Source organism: Chiloscyllium punctatum, chromosome 10 (assembly GCF_047496795.1).
Source record: "Chiloscyllium punctatum isolate Juve2018m chromosome 10, sChiPun1.3, whole genome shotgun sequence".
Lineage (NCBI taxonomy): Eukaryota > Metazoa > Chordata > Chondrichthyes > Orectolobiformes > Hemiscylliidae > Chiloscyllium > Chiloscyllium punctatum.
Genome location: NC_092748.1, coordinates 108709502 through 108715501, shown reverse-complemented (window position 1 = coordinate 108715501; position 6000 = coordinate 108709502). Strand labels below are relative to the sequence as shown.

Below are 6000 nucleotides of genomic sequence, written 5' to 3'. Positions count from 1 at the left end.
TCTTCAATCTATTGCAAGATAAAGTTCCTCACCCTTGGAACCAAGCCATGATGCATCTAGATAGAATGCTTTCTATGGTGCAGCTATCAAAATTGATAAAAGTCTTTACACGCTGATTTTCCTTCGCCTCCTAAGGAAATACAGGTGTTGTTGTGCTTATTTTATGCAGCAAGTTGTGACATGAAAGTTGTTGCCTACCAGATTAATGGAAGCAAAGACGATTCAATGATTTCAACAGAAACTGGGCATTTTAGGGAATTAAACTTGCAGGACTACTGGTGTAGAAATGAGTGACAGAATAAAATTTGTTGCTCTGCAGAGAACCAACATAAACTGAATGGCCTCTTGTGTTGCAATGACTCTATGATGAAGGATCTTCATGTTAGTGTTTTCACTTTTCATTTCAGATCTCCAACGTCTTCCTAATTTTGATTTGGTGCTCTTGAAGGGCAACTGGAGTCCTTGTTCAGCACCTCATCCAAACGATGGTGCCTACAACAATGCAGCACACCCTCAATAAAAGGCTGGCAGATCCACCTAGATCTTGAGGTCAAGTGTCCAGTGGGGGACAAGGGTCCATAATTTCCTAATTCCAGGTACAGAAAACGTCATCTGTTGGCTCACCTCATTGTGGTCTTTGCATCACAATTTCCCAGCTCATTTGTTCATGTGTAGCATTTGCACAGTTCTCCAAGGAGGGAAGGAGACTGAAATTGTAGCTTCCTCCACAATTCCCTTACCCTTGCTTCCTGCACACACACAAATCCACTTCGGACAATGATCATTGATGGACAAAAGGAGGATTATCAACTCCGTGAGTTAGTACACCTTGCCTCACCAGGATAGGCTAACTCAGCGGTGAATAAGGTTGAAGCCATTCCAAACCCACTGGATTCCTGAAGAAGGGCTCATGCCCGAAACGTCGATTCTCCTGCTTCTTGGATGCTGCCTGACCTGCTGCGCTTTTCCAGCAACACAATTTCACCACTGGATAAGACTTCCACTTACTTTCCACCTTTGCCAAGACACTTGAGTTATAAGCCAAGTGTGAGGCAGGTTTCGTACCTTTGCTTTAGTCACAAGGATTCTGAGTGGCAGCAATTTATTTCACAGGTCATTAGTGAGAAATGAAGAGAGCAAGGTGACCTCTACAAACAGTGTCCAGCAGTGGTGCTGCTAATTTCTCACTGGTTTGCTGTGTACAGTGTGCATTTTCTAGGGGTTTGTGGTAAGAGAACAATGGTTGGACAACCAGTGGAGGAGATAGCTTGAATCAATTTGTGTGTGCCATGGAACTAGCAAACTAAGTTATGGGGTGGGAGGTGATTATATAGTCATAATGACACTAGGCCAGGACTATTGTTCTGGTGGAATGGGGTTCTTGTCTCAGTGTGCAAATTTAAATTTGATTAATGAATCTGGAATTAACAGCTAGCTTTCATAATGTGATTGGGAAGCTATCAATATTTATCTTAAAAACTGACCTGATTCTCTAAATCATTCAGGAAAGGAAATCTACCATTCTTACCTGGTCTGTCTGATACATGACTCCAGACCTACAGCAATGTGATTGAATCTTAACTGCCCTCTGGAATGGCCAAGTAAACCATTCAGATCTTGAGCAATTATTGATGAGCAATGAATGTTGTCCTTTCCATCAATTCTCTCAAGTATTGAAAAATTCAAGATAAGAAAAAAGGGGGACCTTTTGCATCCACTTGAGAGAGTAGGTGAGCCCTGAATTTAACATGTCACCAAAGAGGTAGCACAATGAGGCTGTAGTACTGCATTAGAAGGTTAGCCTGGATTATAGCGCTGAAAGCACTAGCTTGGGACTTGAAATTCCAATTTGCTGACTCAAGGCAAAAGGTCCAACACTAAGACTTAGCTAGCACCAAAGTGCCCTCAGTGCTACTTCTGTCCTTACCACAGCTGTGCTACAGTGCATAGTGATAGAAAGGAATGCATTTCAGTAGCATCTTTCATTATTTCAGGTGGCCTCAATGATTTTGCAGTCAATAGACCTCTTTTGAGGTGTAGTCAATGGTATTATGTAGGAAATTTAGCAACCAATTTGCAAACAGCAAGATCCCACAAGAAGTATCTACTGTTGTGGTGTTGTTCAAGATTCAATTGTCAGCTTGTAAACTGGACCTTAAGAAAAGTAACAGGTGTCTCACTAAATAAAAATACTAAAATCTCCAGCTAAACACTGAAGGGGGACAGCCCTACAGTGTGAGGATTAGAAAGGCTCCTTACGTAATTTTTCATAGTTTCACACTAAACTTTCAATTTGTAACATCATTCAACAGCACTGTCATTCTGTGACAATTAAATACATCAGTCTTATTCCCAATTAAAGCTGTCCAATTAAAGCGTATCACTCTTTAATCACAGTATTTTCTCCTGTGGAAGACAAGATGTCTTTTTAGAGATGGACATTTGCTTTAACTCATTTTGCAACCAATCCCAAGCGAGGCAATATTAAATATAAAGTGTACAAAATTGTAGAACCCTTAATAATGACGTTCAAATTGATCAGTGAGCAAACAATGTGATTGATTCATGCAAAATCAGCTCACTCATGTCTAGTTGAAACTGATACAGTGCACGTTTGGAATTTGAGGTATAACTTAGCTTTTAATATGATGGAATGTGCAAGTTCATGTTGTTAATATTTGTTTATTGGTTAACATTTGTTAGTTTGTAAAGATATAATCATTGGCAACAACACAGACTTGTAATTATATTGTGCTATTCTTTGAAATGCCAGGTGCTGGAGGATGGAATTGGACCCAATCTTTACACACTTCTCTAAACATTTATTTACAGAAACGTAGGATTCAAACATATACTTCTCCTCCTCCAGGCATTGCCTCAGTCTGTTCCTTTTGCAGGAATGTGTGTGAATTTGCTTTTGATTTTATTGTCACGTGTATTTTGCAGTGAGAATACAATAGAAGACAGTGAAAAACTGCCATTACGCACCACAAAATGGCACCATTTTGAATAATTTAAGAATAAGGAAAGAAAGAGAAAGATATAGCTTGAAAGGAGTCCATCAGTCCTGAGCAAGCTCATCACCTTCAACGATGCGTGTGCCATCATTCCTCCGACACAACTTCCCAGCCGTCTACACCAGACCCAGCTAACATCGAAGTAGTCAATAGGCAGGCACCATTTTTTGCCATTGGGCCTACATTGGGTCTCCTCTGCCAATGCCATAGCCACTGATTCCAGGTCCTGTGTTAGTTCCAGAAAACTAAGTAGTGGCTGACTCTCCTCCACGCTGGGCCCGTTCAAGACCTACGCCTTGGGCCCACTTGAATCCCCAATTATAGACCACAAGTTGCACACAGCTAATCTCCGGGTGATGCCTCTATTGTATTAAAAGAACTCAGTTTGTTTCATAGAAGGGGCAATCAACCAAGGGAATGCAATGGAGACACTCAACAAAATGAAAAGGATTGGTGGCCAAAAGTTTAGTCAGAGATCAAGAGAGAAAATAAGCTTGCATTTGTGCATCACTTTTCTTGTTCACCAGATGTCCTAAAGCACTTTCGAAGGAAGATGTGATTTTTGAAGTGTTTCCCCTTGCTGTACTATAAGAAATTCAGCAGCTAATGTGCATATAGCCAGCTCCCACAGGTAACTGTAGGATAATGACCTGATTAACAATAATCTCTTTTGAGGGACAAATATTGGGAGATAAATCCACAAGCTGTTCATTGAAATCTATGGAATTTTACAAATTTCCATCTCTGAGGGCAGATGGGCCTTGGTTTAACATCCAAACAAAAATCAGTACCTCTGACAGGGTAGCACTCTCTCAGTCCTGCATGGTCAAACGTGAATTTTAATAAGACTTGAGTCTGTAACCTTTAAAATTTAAAATCCCCCTTTTACTATGGCTGACACTGTTGACCCACTTTTCTTTATTCATTCAGGGGATGATGACATCACTGGCTGGCCCAGCATTAATTACCCATCCCCAATTGTCCAGAGGGCAGTTAAGAGTCAACCACATTTCTGTGGGTTTGGAGTCACATGGGGGCCAAACCAGGTAAGGATGGCAGTTTCCTTCCCAAAAGTTTTAGTGAAGCAGATGAGTTTTTAACACAACAATCACCAATGGATTCATGGTCATCATCAGACTCTTAATTCCAGATTTTAATTGAATTTGAATTCCACCACCTGCTATGGCATGATTCAAACCCAGGTCACCAAAATATTACCTGAATCTTTGGATTAACAGTCCGGTGATAACAACACTGGGCCATCGTCTCCCTTTAAATAAAGGTCAATGGAGATAGTAAGGCTGAATATATATGGGGCAGAATCTTATGCTTTTTTTTAGGTCAAGTTGGAGTTATGTTGATTTTTTTTATTGAAGGATTCAATAAAAGCATTGTGAGGCTTGGTGAGCTTTATTCACCACATCTTATGAAACTTGCCTCATTAACCACCTACCCCACAACCTACGGAGTCTGTCAAGTCCAATTCCAGTCCCATTGTACTCTGCAGTCAACCCTGAACAACGTGCCCCTCAGCAGATGTCCCAGAAACCACCAGCAGCTTTGTGTCCTCAAAGGTCCATTGTGCAGCTGGACAGTCGCCGTGAGTCTGGTGGTGCCCTGCATATTGCTGGATATGGCAGGCAACAGGGAAATCATCACCAGGCTTTGTGGCCAGGGACCCTGGTGGTCCTGCTGGGTGGGCTGGTGCAGAAGTGAGATTTCCTCTTCCCCCATAGGATCAGCACTGGATGTCATGACACCAGACCATGCCAACCTTGTTCAAGGTTGATACTGGGGTTGAACCCACTCTCGGCCACCTGGAGGAAAGCTCAGCATTCCTTCAGAATAAGGACCACCAAGGTTTCTCCCATCCCTCACAGTTACCTTATCTCTGCAACTGTACCCGTCTCCCATCAAGGCTCATGCCCTACCACTCATTAGCCTGCTACCTTTTCCTCACTCTCTGTCCAACTCCCAGCAATACTCACCCTGCATGTCCTTTGTGCTAGGAGACAATGGGGACTGCAGATGCTGGAGATCAGAGTTGAGAGTGTGTTGCTGGAAAAGCACAGGAGGTCAGGCAGCATCCGAGGAGCAGGAGAATCGACATTTCAGGCCAGAGCCCTTCATCAGGAATGAGGCTGGGAGCCTTGGGGGGTGGAGAGATAAATGGGGAGAAGGTAGCTGAAAGTGCAATAGGTGGATGGAAGTGGGGGTAAAGGTGATAGGTCAGAGAAGAGGGTGGAGCGGATAGGTGGGAAGGAAGATTGACAGGTGGGACAGGTCATGAGGGCAGTGTTATGCTGGAAGGTTGGAACTGGGGTAAGGTGGGGGGAGGGGAAATGAGGAAACTGGTGAAGTTCACATTGATGCTCTGGGGTTGAAGGGTCCCGAAGTGGAAGATAAGGCATTCTTCCTCCAGGTGTTGGGTGGTGAGGGGGTGATGATGGAGGAGGCCCAGGACCTGCATGTCCTCGGCAGAGTGGGAGTCCTTTGTGCTGTCTACCCACCCTGGACACCTTCCATCTACACCAAAGACAACAGTCACTTTCATCTCCATTAATATCTGCCTCTCTGTCATCCCAATAGGGTAGAGACAGTCAAGACAGGTGAGCAGCCTGACGCTCAGCTCCTTACCCCTTTGTGTGGATAGGGCCTTAACATTGATGGCTTCGAATAGCGGATTGACAGTTTTAAAGCCCCTGAGTGGTAATAGAGACTGCCCTTGACTTACTGTATGACAACTCCCTGAGTGAAGGCTGTACCCTGTTGACTTGACTGAAGGTCATCAATCATGTCAAGCTTCCTGCTCTTGTATCTGTGCTAAATGGCAAGGCAAGGTGGAAGTAATATAAGCATGCTATCTCTGACTGAGGGGACAGGGTTTTGAAAGCCAAGGCTGGGCAAGGATACTGTAACCATTCAGAAAGGTGAGAGTGCACAAAGAGAGCAAATAGCAAACCTGGAGCTGTAAGCCTAGTCC

The 6000-nt window shown here is 43.4% G+C and overlaps 1 long non-coding RNA gene across 2 annotated transcripts in view; it reads left to right on the top strand.

Moving 5' to 3' along the window:
• Nucleotides 1–415: 415 nt before the first annotated feature.
• Nucleotides 416–6000, top strand: part of LOC140481807 (uncharacterized) — a 66055-nt gene continuing 60470 nt past the window's right edge. For both annotated transcript variants that reach the window (XR_011961614.1, XR_011961613.1), the window contains exons 1-2: nt 416–596; nt 3948–4063. This is a non-coding gene — a long non-coding RNA (uncharacterized lncRNA). The remainder of the gene's footprint in view (nt 597–3947; nt 4064–6000) is intronic.